The sequence below is a fragment of the Trachypithecus francoisi genome, unplaced genomic scaffold, assembly GCF_009764315.1.
Source record: "Trachypithecus francoisi isolate TF-2019V2 unplaced genomic scaffold, Tfra_2.0 Contig01474, whole genome shotgun sequence".
Lineage (NCBI taxonomy): Eukaryota > Metazoa > Chordata > Mammalia > Primates > Cercopithecidae > Trachypithecus > Trachypithecus francoisi.
Window position 1 is genome coordinate 18,385,231 of NW_022681435.1, and position 21,078 is coordinate 18,406,308.

The following is a 21,078-nucleotide window of genomic DNA, read 5'->3' on the forward strand; positions in this document are numbered from 1 at the left end:
CAAGTGGATATTTAAACAGAAAGCCAAGAATAAAAAGGTAAACCAAAAGGATTATCTCTGTCATTTGTCCTTGTGCTAGGTAATTGGGAAGAATGGCTTTGCTTCTCATATACTTTCTTCAAGACAGTCTAGAAACAATATGGAATTTAGAATGTGCTTTTTTTTGTTATTTTCTTTTTTTTCTTTTTTTATTATACTTTAAGTTCTAGGGTACAATGTGCAGGTTTGTTACATATGTATACATGTGCCGTGTTGGAGTGAGGCACCTGTTAACTCGTCATTTACATTAGGTATATCTTGTTATGCTATCCCTCCCCCTTCCACCCACCTCACGACAAGCCCCAGTGTGTCGTGTTCTCCATTCTGTGTCCAGGTGTTCTCATTGTTCAGTTCCCACCTATGAGTGAGAACACGCGGTGCTTGGTTTTCTGTCCTTGCGATAGTTTGCTGAGAATGATGGTTTCCAGCTTCATCCATGTCCCTACAAAGGACATGAAGTCATCCTTTTTTATGGCTGCATAGTATTCCATGGTGTATATGTGCCACATTTTCTTAATCCAGTCTATCATTGATGGACATTTGGGTTGGTTCCAAGTCTTTGCTACTGTGAATAGTGCCGCAATAAACATACATGTGCATGTGTCTTTATAGCAGCATGCCTTATAATCCTTTGGGTATATGCCCAGTAATGGGATGGCTGGGTCTAACGGTATTTCTAATTCTAAATCCTTGAGGAATCACCACACTATCCTCCACAATGGTTGAACTAGTTTACAGTCCCGCCAGCAGTGTAAAAGCATTCCTATTTCTCCACATCCTCTCCAGCACCTGTTGTTTCCTGACTTTTTAATGCTCACCATTCTAACTGGTGTGAGATGGTATCTCCTTGTGGTTTTGATTTGCATTTCTCTGATGGCGAGTGATGATGAGCATTTTTTCGTGTGTCTGTTGGCCGCATACATGTCTTCTTTTGAGAAGTGTCTGTTCATATACTTTGCCCACTTTTTGATGGGGTTGTTTGATTTTTTCTTGTAAATTTGTTTAAGCTCTTTGTAGATTCTGGATATTAGCCCTTTGTTAGATGGGTAGATTGTAAAAACTCTCTCCCATTCTGTAGGCTGCCTGTTCACTCTGATGGTAGTTTATTTTGCTGTGCAGAAGCTCTTTAGTTTAATTAAATCCCATTTGTCAATTCTGGCTTTTGGTGCCATTGCTTTTGGTGTTTTAGTCATGAAGTCCTTGCCCACGTCTATGGCCTGAATGGTATTACCTAGGTTTTCTTCTAGGGTTTTTATGGTTTTAGGTCTAACAATTAAGTCTCTAATCCATCTTGAATTAATTTTTTAATGAGGTAGAAGGAAGGGATCCAGTTTCAGCTTTCTACATATGGCTAGCCAGTTTTCCCAGCACCATTTATTAAATAGGGAATCCTTTCCCCATTTGTTGTTTTCATCAGGTTGGTGAAAGATCAGATGGTTGTAGATGTGTGGTATTATTTCCGAGGGCTCTATTTTGTTCCATTGGTCTATGTCTCTGTTTTGGTACCAGTACCATGCTGTTTTGGTTGCTGTAGCCTTGTAGTATAGTTTGAAGTCAGGTAGCATGATGCCTCCAGCTTTGTTGTTTTGGCTTAGGATTGTCTTGGTGAGAGGTGACAACATGCTAGCAGCCCTTGCTCTTGGCACCTCCTCGGCCTTGGTGTCCACTCTGGCTATGCTTGAGGAGCCCTTCAGCCTGCCACGGCACTATGGGAGCCCCTCTCTGGGCTGGCTGTGGCCGAGCCGGCTCCTTCTGCTTGCGGGGAGGTGTGGAGGGAGAGGCGCAGGCGGGAACCAGGGCTGTGTGTGGTGCTCACTGGCCAGTACAACTTCTGAGTGGGCGTAGGCTCCGCAGCCCCTGCACTCAGAGTGGCCAGCTGGCTCCTCCGGCCCCAGGCAGTGAGGGCTTTGCACCTGGGCCAGCAGTTGCAGAGGGTGCACTGGGTCCCCCAGCAGTGCTGGCCCATCAGTGCTGCCCTCGGAATTCTCACTGGGCCTCAGCTACCTCCCACCAGGGCAGGGCTCGGGACCTGCAGCCTGCCATGCTCAAGCCTCCCTCCTCTGCCAAGGGCTCCTGCTCGGCCTCAGCCTCCGCAATGAGTGCTGCTCCCTGCGCCATGGCGCCCAGTCACATTGACTGCTCAAGAGCTGAGGAGTGTGGGGGCACCGCATGGGACTGGCGGGCAGCTCCGCCCGCAGCCCGGGTGTGGCATCCACTAGGTGAAGCCAGCTGGGCTCCTGAATCTAGTGGGGACTTGGAGAACTTTTATGTCCAGCTAGAGGATTGTAAATGCACCAATTAGCATTCTGTGTCTAGCTCAGGGATTGTAAACGCACTAATCTGCACCCTGTCAAAACGAACCAATTTGCTGTCTGTAAAATGGACCAGTCGGCTCTCTGTAAAACTGACAAATCAGATCTCTGTAAAATGGGCCAATCAGCAGGATGTGGGTGGTGTCAGATAAGGGAATAAACGCAGGCTGCCCGAGCCAGCCAGCAACCCGCTGGGGTTCCCTTTTAGAGTGTGGAAGCTTAGTTCTTTGGCTTTTTGCAATAAATCTTGCAGCTGCTCACTCTTTGGGTCCACACCACCTTTAAGAGCTGTAACACTCACTGCAAAGGTCTACAGCTTCACTCCTGAAGCCACCGAGACCACGAACCCACCAGAAGGAAGAAACTCCCAACATGTCCAAACATCAGAAGGAACAAACTCCAGACACACCATCTTTAAGCACTGCGAGGGTCTGCGGCTTAATTCTTGAAGTCAGTGAGACCAAGAACCCACCAATTCCAGACACATTGGCAATGCGGGCTCTTTTTTGGTTCCATATGAACTTTAAAGTAGTTTTTTCCAATTCTGTGAAGAAACTTATTGGTAGCTTGATGGGGATGGCATTGAATCTATAAATTACCTTGGGCAGTATGGCCATGTGCTTTTAATACCCCATTGGTGTCTGGTTCTCTGATAGATGATTCAGGGAAGACAAACAAAAATAAAATACCATCTGAGCCTTCAATGAGGTCTTTAGACTAATGAATAAATAAAAAAAATTGCAACAAATTTAAAAGATAATATGTACAGTAACAGAAGTACTAGTAATACGAGGAGGATAGAAGAATAGAAGGACCTTCTTCCCATGAACTGAAGAAAGACTTCATGAAATATTTGTACTTTAGCCTTAAAGAAAATGGTTAGGATTTAGACGGTAACACTTGAAAAATCTGGAAGTTCCTTAAGGCAGATGAAATAGCATATAACAAGATACATATGGGGGAGGTTTAGAGTTTATAAGGAAACAGTAAGGAGTCCAGTTTTCTTTTACTATACATGAGAGTTAATGGGACTCTTAAAATCTCATCGTTGATCCATCACGATGTAACCAGCTTAAGTCAGGCTGCTTACTGCTCAGGGGCTGAAGACAGGAGAAGCAAGATGTGGTGACAGGAAAGCAACTTTATTGATTGAGTGCTAGCAATTGGGAGATGGCCAGACTCTGCCTCAAGGAGTCACCTCTGCCTTCTGGGCTGACGGAAGGGGTTTAAAAAGGAGAAGGTGCAGGAAACATGTAGGGGTGGTGCAGGAGGGTCCAGGTCTGCGTGACTCCTTCCAATGGCTATCTTGAATAATTGACAATCCAGGGAGGGCTGGTTTGCTTCATCCTGTTAATGGTAGGACATCCCTAACTCCCACTAAGCAAGAAGATTCTCCAGCTGGTCTCTCTGCCTGGTTTGTTTCAAAATTTTGGCTCCTGGAATTTCTAAGCAAGCAAATAATTAGATAGGCAAACACTGTTCAAGGAAGTGGCTTTGGGGAATGGTAGAAACAAAGAGTTTTAAATGTATTTTTTCAAGGCTGTAAACAAAAAAGGAAAAAAATAGTTTTTAAATGCATTTTGAGTCTGAGATACTTGGTAACGATAAGGAAATTTTCACATTTATCCTTCACAACATTCCTATGAAACAGGCAGTGCTCTATTTCTCCACAATGAAGATGAGAATGTGGGGTCAGAAAGACTTAGTTTCCCAATTTTGTAAATGAAAGAACTGGGAATACAGTCTAAAGCGTTTTTCTTTAGATTCCAGACAGTTCACTGTATGTTTTTAGAACAGCAATTTGGGACCATATCATGAAGAGTCTTAGATGTGTTTGTACTTCAATCGGTGGATAAGAAGCACCCTCTAAGGTTTGAAAGGGGGAATAACAAGTTGCCTTTATGTTTTAAGATAATGATTCCGGTTGTGACATGGAGGACAAATTGAACTGGAAAGAACTTGGAGGCACTATTCCAGAAGAAGGACACGAAGGAAATGTTGAAACTATAGATGGCTTACATAAAGCTTGTGTTTGTTAGTAGTGAATAGAGTGGCAAAGAAGTCTGAGTATATGTGGAAAATATCTTTCATTTAGATAAATTTAGGGCACATGGGTTTAAATGTTTCATAAAATTTGAACTAATGTAGGTAATGTAGATTACAGTTTATAAGGAAAGAGTAAGGAGTCAAGTTTTCTTTTACTATGCCTGAGAGTTAATAGGACTCTTAAAATCTCATCATTGATCCATCACGATGTAACCAACTCAAGTCAGGCTGCTGCTGGTCAAGCAGCTGACTTTGTATTTATAAAAGTCTCATTAATACTGTACAGGCTCCTTCTGTTCTCTTTCCATTGATTGGATAGATAAAAAATGTTAGCATACACTTTTAGTATGGTATTTTTAGGCATATTTTGAGGTGCACAAAGTAAATTAATTTGCCAATACTCTGACAATAGTTTGTCATCCTAGTACCAGATGCTGCTAGACATTGTGCCATGCCTTTGTTACTAGGCTGATTATGAGATTCTAATTGATGGGATGTGCTCCTGGTAACATTAAAGATAGTTTTATAGTAAACGCCATCATAAGAAATTACATTTGTGATGAGAAATTAATTATCCTATTAGGCAAATAAATTATCCCATAACTCTGATATGGGAAATATATAAAATATTGTTAAGTTCTGTAATTATAACTGGAAGTCAGAAAGGAGATGGGCTAAAAATAACATCTCAAAAGAGATGCAACATTAACTTTCCTGATTTCATATTGGTTTCTTCCTGTAGCTTTCACAGTAGACTTATTTCATTGGAAGTAGCATTTTACTGGAAGTAAACACTCGCTAGGAAATTGCCACTGGAAATGACTTAGGCCATTAAAAAAACTGCACATGAAGACTAAACTATGCAAGTGTAGCTGTCTGATAGTCCCATAAAATCGATGAATCATAGAAAGATCAGGAGAGGTGAGAATATGTTACTCTGTGTTCTGCCATTGGTATTTTACCTTCTTATCGTTTTATTTAGATATATCTAAGAAAAAAATCATTTCAATGAACATAAATATACAAAACTGAAAAAAGTACATTAAGAATTAGTTCAGTATTAGGAAAAGCACAATGATATGCATATAAATATATAAGACAGTATTCTCATACCCACAGACTGAAATAAATTATTAATAAATTAAGACCAAATTAGGAATAATTATTTCATCTTTTAAAGTATATTTAGTTGTGATTATCCTAAGAATTGGATAAAATGGAAGTACATTTATTTAAAAATCTGTGAATCGAAATTGTCAACCAAACGCAGAACATAAGATTAAAGTCATGTTTATTTTTCTTGAAAATGATCACTGATTTGTAAATTTGATAAACTTTGTGCTAGAAAGACCAGTCACTGTTCAGTAGACATTGAACATTAATATCTACTAAAATTTTTAATAACTATTGCAGTATTTTTTAAAAGAATGAGTTAAACAATTTTCTTATAGCTATAGAAGGATATTTTAAGTAGAGTACATAGTATATACAAAGATATGCAATAAAATAGCATTTTTTGATAATGGTGAGAATTTAGTGTATTTGCAGTGAGAAATACATTGTGAGAAGGGCAGACCATTAGATCCTTTATCACTTTATGTATTTAGAAAATATGGAGTTGTATCTACTCTTGTAGGCATCAGTGATGTACATTAAAATAAATCATAGCTGCATTTAAAGAGCTGGCAATAGCTGATATTTTTGGTAATCTCCAATTATCAAAAACATAATGAAACAAGCAAATAGAAAATAAACTAAAATAGTAAGCACTGGGATAGAGGTATTAATAGAATACCACCAAAACACAGAGAAAGGACAGCAAGGTCCTTCAACTGGAGCACATCGCCTTCCATCCTGGCACTTGCTGTGCACACTGGAGTTGCTGATGCACTTTCCTGTTTTCCAGGAACATGATTGTTATGGGTGGAATTGTTTGTCTTTGAAGTTCAGATGTTGGAGTTCTAATCCTCAGTACCCAGAAAGTGACTTTATTTGGAGATAGGGCCTTTGCAGAGGTAATAAAGTTAAAATTAGATCATTAGGATGGGCACTAGGCCACATGACTGATAACTTTATGAAAAGGGGAAAGTTGGACACAGAGGCACAGGCAGAGGGAAGAGCCTGGGAAGAGATGTAGAGCAAACAGCCATCTTCAAGCCAAAGAGAGAGGCCTGGAACAAATTCTCCCTCACATGCCTCAGAGGGAACCACACCTGCCAACACTGTGATTTTGGAATTCTCATCTGCAGAGACTATTTATTGTGAAACATCCCATATCTGTTGTTTAAGCCAACTAATTTTTGGTACTATGTTTCAACAACCTTAGCAAACGACTGCAATGGTACTTTAGCTTTTTTAAAGCTGAGTTTGAGATGTCCATGAAACACTGCAGTGATGGTTCTAAGTAACAACTGAGAATACATCTGGATATCAGCAGTCAATCTTAGGTTAAAGGGAGATTTTCAGGAGTCATCAACAAGCATGAGATGAGCCAAGAAGTGTCAAACGTTCTCACTAAGGTAGTCTGTAATATACAGAAAGAAACTAATGACAAAGCTCAGTGTTATATTGACATGTAAGGAGTGATTTTAAAATGTAAAATTCATAAGGAAAATTTAAACAAAAAAATCCAGAGCTAAAGGAAATCAGAAGATTTGGTATCTCAAAAATCCAAGATGCAAATATTTTTTAAAAATAAGCAGTATTCAGGGCCTCGAGAAAGACACTGACTTCTTCAACTAGAAGGTAAATTTCTAGTTTCTCTATGTGGGAGCTTATGTTATTAAGGGAATAGTTCCTCATTTTTCATATTTGCATTTAGTTCTATGAATTTTTCTCACAGCTTTGCATTAGCTGCATTTCACAAATGTTGACATGTAGCATTTTTATTCAGTTCAATGTGTTTTTTTTTAAATTTTGCTTTACTTTCTATTTGACCCATAGATTCTTTAGAAGTGATTCGTTTAGTTTCCAAGAGCTTCTTCAGCTCCAATTCTGGACATTATGAGAGAAAAAAATCTAGGGAAACCACACCAATGTCATCCTTTTGTCCTAAGGTCTCTACTTGTCTGCCCTCTTCTTCCCAGTTTTTAAATTTTCTCATATTTATTTGCCTATAATGTCCAGGGTTTTTGTTGTATTTAGTAAGAGGAGTGGAACAATTTTTTTTCTATCTATATTCCTGGAAATGGAAACCCTCAGTAATTCATTTTAATAAGTAAATGCTTCTTAAAACTTTTTGTATTATATGTATATACAATTGCAGAAATCATAAAAGCATAGTTTATTTTATTTGTTCAAACTGAGAATACCTTTTTAACCAAAACTCAGATAACAAAACAGAAAATGACAACACTTAGAAGCCCTCATCAACCACTCACTAACCCTATGAGTGGTGACAAATATGTAATTTATAGCACCAGATTTTAGTCCTCTGATTTTGTTTTTACAAAACATATATTACAATACGTAAGTTTATTCTCCCTACTCTGTAGCACTAAGAAATAAACATGTCAAAATTAAGTTGACGTCCTCTATCTTTAGGACTCACATATATTTAAAACCGAAGTTTCTATTCCCTGTACCAAATCCAATTTTTAAAAGCATCAAGCTAGAAGCTGTATAAAACAGTAAGTATTGACTCTGATATGATAGCAGATGGTAAAATATACTTTCACACTTACTAGTTATGTAAATATGGCCAATAAATTCTATTTTTAAAACCGTTAGATGGACTATGGGTTAAAAATAGAACCTCATCAGAGACGCATTTTGTGGCTTAAATGTGACAATGCTCATGAACTGTACGTTTGTAATCCCACACAGAGATAGCAAAATGTATATTACTTACTAAAAATCAAGTTGTATTTTTATAGTTTGGCACCTTTATTTCTACACTTATCCAATTAATGCATTCAGTATATTCTACCTCCCAAATTTCATTCATACTTGCTTTCTACTTTCCATTTTCAATGTTATTATTACAGCCACATAATCATGAAACGCCAGCACTGGCCAGGTATTAGAACACAAGTGCAATCTCTGTGGACTCCAGTGAGAAAATTGATGAACAAATAAATTATATAATTTAGCCATTGCTACATAGCTAAATAATAATTCGTATAAATTTGAATCTTTGGCTCCTGATTTAATACAGTCCCTTTTGCTTACATAAAAATATCTTTCATGAATTCCCCTCTTGTCACTTGTTTCCCTTTTAAACATTTTTCTCCCTTGACATACTGGCTAGTCATTCTTAATTGCAGTTTTGATCATGCAATTACCTTGCTCATACATAAACTTTCCTTTAGAGTAAAACAAGAGTCCAGCTATTCACTAGCTTGTGCAGCTTCATATTACCTTTACTTTAGTTTTTAGTTTTGCTTAGTTTAGTTTTCATCAAAGATACTTAACCTAAGTTGAGATAATATCTATTTCCATTTTGGGGATCAAATGAGATAAGGTATCTGAAACCCTAAACATAGAGTCCTATCTCTCAGGTCACTTCTGTTTTCACCTACATCTGGGATCAAAATTCCTTGGATTCTCAAACTCAAGCAGAGGACACCTTATTCCAAGCAGGAAATGCAGCTCCGTCTTCTGCCTTAGGGAAAACACCTTATGAGGCAGGAACTGCATATGAGTAAGTGCAGCAGGAACCTATGGGTATGTTAATGCCACCAAACGGGGGTATCGGAGAGTCGGTTGGTCATTTTCTCCTTCTCACGTTCATCCTGCAGACAATCCTTGGGAGGACTCTGCATGGGTTTCAGAAGTCACAGTAGAGTGAAACCCAAGTTGCATGCAGTAGCAAACTGGAGAATTCTCCGGTTTTCCTTCCTCCTTGTTCCCTCACTCTCTCCTTGAGGAATTTTCTCTCAAATAAACTACCTGCCCACAAGCCCCGTCTCGGGCTCTATTTCTAGGGTTAACCCAAAGGAACATAGTGATACATCATAGGCACGCAAGTGACAGATTCCCTTTTACTTGTTCTAATGCATTTAAATTCCATTGCCTACCAAAGTAAGTATCATTTCCTCTTCCTGGCAGTTAAGGTCATCCACAAATTGGCCACCAATTTTTCGAATCACACATTATGGTACAGTATTTCTCTACAGGAACATTACTTGGCTGCAGACTGTTCCTTTAATGTATTTCATGTTTCACCCACTCGTGCTTTTCTAAATGATCTTTCAACAGCTTAAGATGCTCTTTATCCCATTTTTGTGCATGAAAATTTTGTAGTCATCAGGATTTTTATCAAATACTATTACCTTCATAAAGCCTTTCCAGATCCTTTCCTGTGAAATGAACCATTTCTTATGGGGTTCATTTGAACACCAGGATAACTTTATTAGTGCTCCTTAATTACCTTTACGTTAAGTAATAAGCTAGGGTATTCTTGTGTTCTAAAGTTTACGAAATTTTAAAACTCTTACTGTGCCTGAATAATCCTAAAGGTTTTAAGTCTCTTACTGTGCCTGACACCTTAACTTAGTGTGTATGCATGTGTAAATGTGTGTATCCTCTGTATATCTATTAAGTGGATGAATATAATTTTATATGTGTTAATTGCAGAAAATCTAAGAGTCAATAAATAAAAGAAAAATAAAATAGCCTCAAATTTCTCATGCCAGAAAAACCCTCTATCAATATTGTGCTATTCTGTATCTTTAAATTATTTAATTAATAATAATATTTTACCATCCTATTTTAGAATTAATAATGCTTATATTATTGATAGATATTTATTATAATGGACATAAAATAAAGGACAAGGATAAACCTGTTAATATTTGAGGAGTTCTAGATTCAGAAATATGGGGAAAAAACACTTTTAAAAATATATATGAAATACAGCATTCTTACAATATGCACATGTGTGAGGGGTACTGCTGATTTTTTAAGAAGTTCATTTTTTCTTGTAATTTGCCTTGCTGGTTCTCCATCCTACTTCACAAATGCAGTCATTTCTCGTTATTTTGGATTTGTGACATTTTAGGTGTTATATAACTATAGCCTTGTTTATACCACAGTTACTGAACCCCACCATTCACTTTGAGTTGTCTACGATGTTGAATAAGCTATGACAATAGCCAAACCCCGCACCTACATTCTTAAGGGGAAAGTGTTCAGTCTTTTATGATTAAGTGTAATGTTAGTTATGGGGTTTTTAAACATATTTTAACTAACATAAAATTGTATGTTTTATCATGTACAACAAGTATGTGTAGATTGTGGAATGATTAAATCTAGCTAGCTAACAAATGCATTCACTGTCATAGGTATCCTTTTTGTGGTGAGAACACTTAACATTCACTGTCTTTTCATTTCCTTAGGTGCCCTTTATCAGATTAGAAGTAGCTTCCTATTTCTAGATTACCGAGAAATTTTAATCATACATGAATGTCAAATTTTCTAAAATGCTTTGTCTGCACCTATTAAGGTGATGGTTTGACTTTTTATTTTTTGTTTTTTAATAGGATGAATTACACTGATTGATTCATGGGCAGGAAAAAATTCTCCATTGGTCACAATGTATTATTATTTTTACATATTGTGGGATTAGATTTACTAAAATTGTATTTTGCATCCTTGCATTGATTTATACACGTAAGCTGTTTTTTATAACCTATTATGTAGTATTGTGTTTTTATTTTTATTTGTCAAGGGTGTGTGTGTATGTGTTTAAACAGGCTAATGCTGGATTCATAAAAGTTAAGAAATATTCAGTACCTCTTTTTTAGGCTGTATGTAGAATTGCTGTTGTTTCTTTCTTAAATATTTACTATATATTGGCATTAATATTGGCTGGGTGTGGTGGCTTATAGTTGTAGTTCTAGCACTTTCAGAGGCTGAGGCCAGAGGATCACTTGAGGCCAGGAGTTCAAGGCCAGCCTGAACAACATAGCAAGACCCTATCTCTACAAAAAAATTGTTTAAAAAATTACTCTGGTGTGGTGGCACACACCTGTGCTCCCAGCTATTCAGCAGGGTAAAGTGGGAGGATTGCTTGAGGCGGGGAGGTCAAGGCTGCAATGAGTTGTAATTGCATCATTGCCTTCCAGCTTGGGTGACAGAACTAAACCCTGTCTCAAAAGACAAACAAACGAACAAAAAATCATTAATATTGGAAAATTCTACTAAATAGTCAATGTATTGTTAAAATTCTCTGATAAGCCCATGTGGCCCTGGAGTTTTTTTTGTGTAAAGGTATACAACTAAAATTTTAGATGTAATAGGGCCGGGCGCGGTGGCTCACGCCTGTCATCTCAGCATTTTGGGAGGCCAAGAGGGGCGTATCACGAGGTCAGCAGATCAAGACCATCCTGGCTAACATGGTGAAACCTCGTCTCTACTAAAAATACAAAAAATTAGCTGGGCGTGGCAACGGGCGCCTGGAGTCCCAGCTACTCACTACTCGGGAGGCTGAGGCAGGAGAATGGCGGGAACCTGGGAGGCAGAGCTTGCAGTGAGCCGAGATCACACCACTTTACTCCAGCTGGGTGTGAGAGGGAGACTCCGTCTCAAAATAAATAAATAAATAAATAAATAAATAAATAAATAAATAAAATTGGATTTAATATAGATATATGGTTACTCAAATTTTAATTTTGTTCTTAGTTGGGTGTTTTAGTCAGTTGTATTTCAAAGAATTTGTCCAGTTTATCTAAGCTATCGAATTTATTGCCATAAATTATTCATAATATATGTTATTTATCTTTTTGAAATGCATGTTCTGTAGTAATAGACTTTCTCATTCCTAATATGTAATTCTTTCTTCCCTTATTTTTGTCTGTCAGTCAATAGATGTATCAAATGTATTGATGTCCTAATGAGTAGACGCTTTATTATCATGAAATGACCCTGTTTATCTCTAGTAATATTTGTAACTCTGAAATATATGTCTAATATTAATATAGCCACTCCACCTTTCTTTTTTACATAAACATTTTTATTCTAAAGTAAGTTTGATTCAGATAAAAACTGCAAAAAAAAATCTGTAAGTTACTGCATACATTTCACCCAGTTTCCCTACTATTACTGTCTTAAATGATCATGGTATATTCATCAAAATTAAAATGCCAGAATTTATACTGTCTACGTTAATGATTAGCTAAACTCCAGATTTATGCATGTTTAACTCGATGTTTTCCTAATATCTTCTTCTCTAGGACATGATCCCAGGCACCTGCATTTAGCTATTATGTATCCCTAGGATCCTCTAGTCTCTAACACTTTCTCAATCTTTGTTTTTCCTGACCTTGGGAGTTATAAGGAAATCTAGTCAGGTATTTGTAAAATGTTCTTCACTTTGAGATTGTCTGGTGTTTTATTCAACAATTATACCAAAGTTATAGATTGTGGGAGAGAATCCACAGGGGTGAAGTAACATCATAAGATTGCTTTGGCTATTTTGACTTTTTCATTTTTATATGAATTATAGAATAGTTTATTTTTCTAATCTTGTTAAGAATTATGTTGGTAATTTTATAGGAATAGTGTCGAATCTGTAAATTGCTGTGGGCAGTAGGGCTATTTTAGTGATATTGAGTCTTTCAATTCATTAGCATGGAATTTTTAAAATTTATTCATGTCATCTCTGATTTCTTTCAGCAATATTTTGTAGAACCCCATATAGAGATCTTTCACCTCTTTGCTTAGATGGATTCCTAAATATTTCATTTTCTTTGTGGCTATTGTAAATGAGATTGTGTTCTTTCTTTGACTCTCAGCCTGGATGTTATTGGCGTATAAAACTGCTACTGATTTTTGTACACTGATTTTGTATGCTGAAACCTCACTAAAAATCAGTTATCAGTTCTAGTAACCTTTTGCCAGAGTCTTTAATATTTTCTTTTTTTTTTTTTTTTTTTTTTTTTTTGAGATGGAGTCTCGCTCTGTCACCCAGGCTGGAGTGCTGTGGCCGGATCTCAGCTCACTGCAAGCTCCGCCTCCCGGGTTCACGCCATTCTCCTGTCTCAGCCTCCCGGGTAGCTGGGACTACAGGCGCCGCCACGTCGCCCGGCTAGTTTTTTGTATTTTTTTTAGTAGAGACGGGGTTTCACCGTGTTAGCCAGGATGGTCTCGATCTCCTGACCTCGTGATCCGCCCGTCTCGGCCTCCCAAAGTGCTGGGATTACAGGCTTGAGCCACCGCGCCCGGCCGTCTTTAATATTTTCGAGGTATAAAATTGCATCACCAACAAAAAGAGATCGTCTGTCTTCTTCTGTTCTCATTTGGATGCCTTTTATTTCTTCCACTTGCCTGATTGCTCTGGCTAGGAATCCAGTACTATGTTGAACAGGAGGAGGGAGAGTGGGCATCCTTGTCTTGTCTCAGTTCTCAAGGGGAATGCTTTCCGCCATTGACCATTCCATATGATGTTGCCTGTGGGTTTGTCACAGAGGGGTTTTAGAGTTTTGAGATATGTTCCCTTGGTGTCCAGCCTGTTGAGGGTTTTGATCATGAATGGATGGTGGATTTTGTTGAGAGTGCTCTGTGTTTATTGAGGTGATTGCATAGTGTTTGCTTTGAATGTCATCTATGTGGTGAATCGCATTTATTGATTAGTGCATGTGAAAATAGTCTTGTATCCCAGGAATAGAGCCTACTTGATCATGGTGCTTTAACATTTTGTTGTGCTGCTGTATTCACTTTGTGGAGGATTTTTGCATCTACGTACATCAGGGATAGTTGCTGAAGTTTTCTTTTATTCTGGTGTTTCTGCCAGATTTTTGTATCAGGCTGATACCAGCTTTATAGCATGAGTTAGAGAGGATGCCTAGTTTCTCAACTTTTTGGAACAGTTTCTGTAGGATGACTATCAGTTCTTCTTTGTACATCTGTAGTATTTGGCTGTGAATCCATCTGGTTCACTGATTTTTAGTTGGTAAGTTTTGTATTACTTATTCAATTTCAGAGCTCAGTATATTATTCAGGGTTTCAAACTTCCTGATTCAATGTTGGGAGATTGTTTGTTTCCATGCATCTATCCATTTTCTCTAGATTTTTGCATGTGCATGCATAGAGTTCTCCATAGTATTCTCTGAAGAACCTTTGTATTTCTGTAGGATCAGTTGTAATGTCATATCTGTCCTTTCTAATTGAACTTATTTGGATCTTCTCTTTTTTCTTCTTTGTTAATCTAACTAGTGGCCAGTCATTTTTATTTTTTCAAATAACCAATTATTGCATTCATTTTTCTTTTGTATGGCTTTTTGCGTCTCAATTTCATCCAGTTCTTTTCTAATTTTAGTTATTTATTTTATTTTCCTTGCTTTCAGTTTGTTCATTTTTTTCTAGTTCCTTTCGGTGCTAAGATAGATTGTTAATTTGAGATATTTCTAACATCTCAATGAAGGCATTTAGTGCTGTAAACTTTTCTCTTAATGTTTCCTGAGGTGCATCCTAGATATGTTGCTAAGTTGTGTCCCTACTTTCGTAAGTTTAAAACATGTTTTATTTCTGCCTTAATTTTAATGTTCACCCAGGAAATATTTGGGAGCACCTTTAATTAATATGTATTTATGAAGTTTTGAGAGGTATTCTTAATATTGAATTATATTTGTGTTGCACAGTGGTCCAAGAGTATGCATGGTATGATTCACATTTTTTGAATTTATTGAGACTTGCTTTATGTCTGAGCATGTGGTCAATTTTATAATATGTTCTGTGTGCAGATGAGAGGAATGTTTAGTCTCTGGTGCTGGGAGGAGTGCTCTGTAGATATCTAGTAAGTCTAATTGGTCAAATGTCAAGTTTATTAAAAATAATAAACTTATTTATTTTTATTTCTATAGGTTATTGGGGACAGGTAGCAGGTAGTGTTTGGTTACATGAGTAAGTTCTTTAGTGGTGATTTGTGAGATTTTGGTGCACTCACAACCCAGGCAGTATACACTGCACCCTATTTGTAGTCTTTTACACCTCAGACCCTTCCCACCCATTCCCCCTGAGTCCTCAAAGTCTATTCTGTCATTCTTATGCCTTTACATCCTCATAGCTTAGCTCCCACTTATGATTGAGAACATAGGATGTTTGGTTTTCCATTTCTGAGTTACTTTACTTAGAATAATAGTCTCCAATCCCATCCAGGTCTCTGCGAATTCCAGTTTAAGTGCAGAATTTATTAGTTTTCTTCCTTGATGATCCAACACTGTCAGAGGGTTATTGAAGTCCCCCACTATTATTGTGTGTTTGTCTTAGTGCTTTTGTTATCCTGGAAAAACTTGTTTTATGAATCTCGGTGCCCCAATGTTGGGCAGTTAGAATAGTTAAGTCCTCTTGTTGTATTATACCTTCTAGCATTATGTAATGGCCTTCTTTATCCTTTTTTAAAGTTCTACTGGTTTAAAGTCTGTTTTATCTGATGTAAGGATAGTGATATGTGCTCTTTGTTTTCCGTTTGCATGGTAGATCTTTCTTCATTCTTTTACTTTGAGCCTACGGATGTCGTGAGGGAATGGTCCCTTGAAGATAGCAGGTGATTGGATCCTATCTTTTTCTCCAGCTTGTCACTTTATGTCTTTTAAAGTGGGGTTTTTAGGTAGTTTACATTTAGGATTAGTGTTGATATGCAGGATTTTGATCCTGTCATCATGTTGTTAGCTGATTGTTTTGTAGACTTGATAGTGTTGTTGCTTTATAGTATGTATGGGCTACGTGAGCCTCAGAATCATGAAAGGAAGTGAAAGGCACTTCTTACATGGTGGTGGCAAGAGAAAATGAGGATGAAGCAAAAGCAGAAGCCCCTGTTAAACCCATCAGATCTCTTGAGAATTATTCACTATCGCAAGAATAGCATGGGAAAGACCAGCCCCCATGATTCAATTACCTGCCCTGGGTCCCTCCTACAACACGTGGGAATTCTGAAAGATAAAACTCAAGTTGAGATTTGGGTGGATATACACCCAAACCATATAAGACTGTTTTTAAATCGATCTGTTACTTACCAGGTTTCACCTCTTTGACTGCTCTCTTTCAGTTTTCTTTTCTAGGCCTCTCAACTTGACATCTGAATTTTAAAAAAACTATCTGGATTTTGTTGTAAGAAAATTCTCAACCTTATCGCCTTGTATGTGAGGATTGCTCCCCTAGTATTTCTTATATTAGAAAATGAACTGAAAAATAGTTTGGCCTGTGTATTAGTTAGGGTTCTAATAAGATAGATGTGTATATGAAAGGGAGTTTATTAAGGAGCATTGACTCACACAATTACAAGGTGAAGTCCCACAGTAGGCCGTCTGCAAGCTGAGGAGCAAGCAAGCCAGTCTGAGTCCCAAAACCTCAAAAGTAGGAAAGCTGACAGTGCAGCCTTTGGTCTGTGGCTTAAGGCCCCAGAGCCCCTGGCAAACCATTATTGTGAGTCCAAGAGTCCAAAAGCTGAAGAACTTGGAGTCTGATGTTCCAGTGCAGGAAGCATTCAGCACAGGAGAAAGACGAAGGCCAGAAGATTCAGGAAGTCTGCTCTTTTATCATCTTCTCCTGCCTCCTTTATTCTAGCCAGGTTGGCAGCTCATTAGATGGTGTCCACCTAGATTGAAGCTGGGTCTGCCTCTCCCAGTTCGATGACTCAAATATTAATCTCCTTTGGCAACACCCTCACAGATACACCCAGGAACAATACTTTGCATCCTTCAATCCAGTCAAGTTGACACTCGATATTAACCAATACAGCCTACATCCTGACTAGTAGAAAATAACTACTGTAAGATGAATGTGAAGAGAATGTCAAAAACATCTAGATAAAAATGGAAATTTTGGAAAAATCTGAGAAAATTTTAAAATTAGAACAAGAGATCCTATTAAATAGTAGGTGACATATTTTATGATGAGAGTAAGTGTAAAACAATTTAATGAGTTAAATGCCTCATGTAAAAGGCTCAATTAAATGATAGGTGAATGTATAGGTTAATATGTGTCACTAAAGGGAAGTACAACAAATAGACTGTCTTTACTCTGCAAATTGTTTAACATTTCATTTTTCCCTGAAGAATATTAAATAGCAAATACTCAACATTTCAGGGCAAATTAGATATGAAGATAGGCCAGTGCAGTGATTCACACCTGTAATCCTGGCACTTTGGGAGGCCAAGTCAGGAGACTTGCTTCGGGCCAAGTATTCAAGACCAGCATGGGCAACAGAGTGAGACCCTACCTCTGCAAAAATAAAAAACTGAAAAAACCTCAGTTGGCATGGTGGCACGTGCCTGTAGGTCTAGCTACTCAAGAGGCTGAGGCAGAGGATTAGGATTGCATGAAACCAAGAGATCAGAGCTGCAATGAGCCCTGACTGCGCCACTGCACTCCAGCCTGGGCAACAAAGGAAGACCCTGACCCAAAAAAAAAAAAAAAAAACAAAGATAGATTATTGCTCAGACGACTATTTAAATGTTTGTAGGACCAGTTATTAAGATTTCAGTATCTAGATTCTCTACACATGCATGCATACATCCACACACAGACTGACATACATACACAAACACACAAGAATATGTTTATAACATCACACAAGATGTGTTTCTAAGCAGAAGACATTATCCAGAAAATTATTTTATAATGTTTAATTTGTTAATTAAAAGTTTCAACAGACAAATAAAAATTGATATCAGCAGAAAATGATCTATTTTGTTTTTAGGCCAAGGAGATAACAGACAGCAGAGACAGTCCCACCCCGGTGTTATGGAGGCATAACTGAACCCAACTTGTGCATGTCATCTGGGGCCCTGTTATCCAGGGCAGTGACATTGTGGCCTGGGCTGAAGCAAACCATTTCTGGTAGCAGTTTTGGTATTGTCCAGACTCATAAATAACAATGCCCAAGGTTGTGTCTAGCGGAAAAGAAGAAAAAAAAAAAGAAACGTGCAAACTCTTAACAAGCACCTATGGGTTACAAGACACATAGCAAGAAGAGGAACAGAGAGAAAGACAGACAGGACTCCGTGTCTGTCTGGCATGAGGAGTGCATGTGTTAAAGGCCTCTGTGGGTGGCGGCTGCACAGCAGCAACTCTGTTGCCCGCGCTCTGTGTTTTAGCATTCTAACCACTCAGTACACAGCAGGCTATGTTGGTGCCAGATGGTGTACAAGGATCTGGGTATGCTAGTATGAAACTCTCAGTTACTGTTGGTAAAAACCACCTGGAGAAGCAGAAAGTATGGCATTAGGTGTTACCCACTGATGAGGTACTGTGCACAGCCCTGACAATTTCCAGTTGTGTGAAAGAGGAGACAATGGGTGCAATGGAGCTGAAGCTCTCCCTATTATGAGACAGCTGCACTCTGGACAGCAGAGCAGCAGGAGCCTTCAAGGGAAGGATGCTTGTGGAGCAGCAGGAATCATGTGGAGAAAACAGAAGATAGAAGTGAGCAGTTAATTAAAGCAGAGGAGCAGTGCAGAATTGTCATCAAACAGCGGCCCGTGAGGATCTGTGTGCCATGCAGACACTGAGAACCCCTGCCACAGACACTGTTTTATTGATGTACTTGATCTTCAGGAGGGCAAAGAAAAAGCATCATCATATTTATTAATTCACATGGGCACTTCCACTTGTACTGTACAGGTTTACTTCGAGATCTTCAGGACACAAGCTCTATAAAATATTTTTGAGGATAGTTTGTATAATGATTTTATATCTTAATAAAATGATGATGCATTCAGAAAAGTTAAATCGTCATTACTAGAAGACTGGAGGCCAGGTCTTCATGTGTCAACTCTGACACCACTTTTAGACTACATTTTCTCACCAAGTATGAGTTTCAAACACTTCTTATCATTTGTAACTTTGATTTACTAAAATACACATGGACTTAGAGCTAGTACATAGATATTTACCCATATATAATTAGGTATCTTACCTAATACTTACCTGTATACATACTGATGAGTAGATACTTACCTGTGTATCAGTTTCAGTGGTTACAACACAGTTTTAAATAATTTGGCAAGACAAATGTAAACATTTTAATTTAGGGTTACAAAATGCATGGAAAAATGAATTTCAGTATTTACAAATTTGCCCTTGTCAAAGAAAAACAAATGTTTCTAATTATCAACATTTCCATTTCCATTTTCCATAATGATAAATGAACTTTATTTCTCTATAAACTTGAGACCCTAGACCTATATAGACATTTCTTTCATTGCACTGCTATAAAGTAAACATAAGCAAATAAAAGTAAGGTAAGACATAAGTTTTGTGAAAAGCATAAACTTTTACATAATTTTATTGAATTTACTTAAGATTCTAAGTGATGAAAATAAAAGCTATGAGAGTGAAAGTTGATGAGAAGATGTCAAGGCTTATAAAACAGTATCTTGAAATACCTCCCTTAATGTAATTAAAATTAATGAAACGTTTCTTGAAAATGGGAAGAAGACAATTTAAATGTGAAAGAAATATGTCAATAATAAAAAGAATGGTTCTTCTGATGTTTAATTAAGTGGATATTAAACTAAATCTGATGTGAAAATAAGTCAAAATCTCGATGAGCTTAAACAAGAGACTTTATAATAGTACATTATTAGTATATTTTCTGAAGCATGTTACCTTGGGGTTATAACCAAAGTTTAAAAAACACGTATGTGCACGAGAATGGCATTTTCACAAACTACAATTGAATAATTGAAAATGTGCATTGCATTTATTGTCTGTGATACATTATTTAAGCTAAATTAAGTGCTAGTATGCCTTGGAGAGTACACCCAAAGGTGAAATCCCCTTTTAAAGCTTCTGTGGAAAGACAGCATGGCTTCATCTGAAACTATATATCAATTTCAAGGTAAAACAGATTATTGAGAGTGAAATCTTGCCAGCTGTGTATTTTATTTTCTGAAGTTTTAGCTATTGCGCTCAGTTGGCTAGTCTTACGTCACATTTAGCCTTCCAGGTAATCTGTCGGTACATGGAGTCAGGCATCCTGTCTCCTTCAGTGTTGATGCACTGGACCACCCAAGCGTACAAATAACACCTCAGAAGCTCAGCTGGTGCACATCTCCCCCATCCTGTTGGTCCATCTACTAGTAGAGAGAACTAAAGCTAAGTGCAGGGCACACCCTTCTCAAAGGACATAGCCAGTCAGCTGTACAGAGGCCACTTTTGCACATACTGAAACTTCCCTGAAAGTCTTCAGAGGGCCACAGCTGGCTGCATGGGAGGCAACTGTACAGCCATCTGACTCACTAAAAATGTGATTATGGCTTTAAGGAAAAAATGGTGATAATGGACCTTTCAGGAAACCACCTGTCTAAACCACGCTGTTTCAAACTTATTTTTAAGAATGGTAAGTTTTATTTTTTCTTCATAATTTGGGGCAAATAACAGCCACAGTAATATAATTCATAGAGTGCATAAAACAGAACAGGCAGGAAATATAAGTTTTATTATTTAGAGTACCTGAGGAAAAAGAACATAAACTTCTTGTAGACGTGATTAAATATAAGTCAGGTGGAACATCTCTAAAGATAAGCTCAACCCATACTAGAATGATTTCCACTTCAAATTAAAATTCTGACTAGGTTAACTTTGTCTCCTGTGAATGTATGTTACTACTTTTCATGAATTAGAATATGCAGATATTTATGCTCATATAGTCTAAAAAGCCTCGTGTGTTTAGTGAAACAAAAGTATGCAAGCAAAAGAAGCATCAGGCCATTCGCCTGGGGTTGTTTCTGCACCCGGT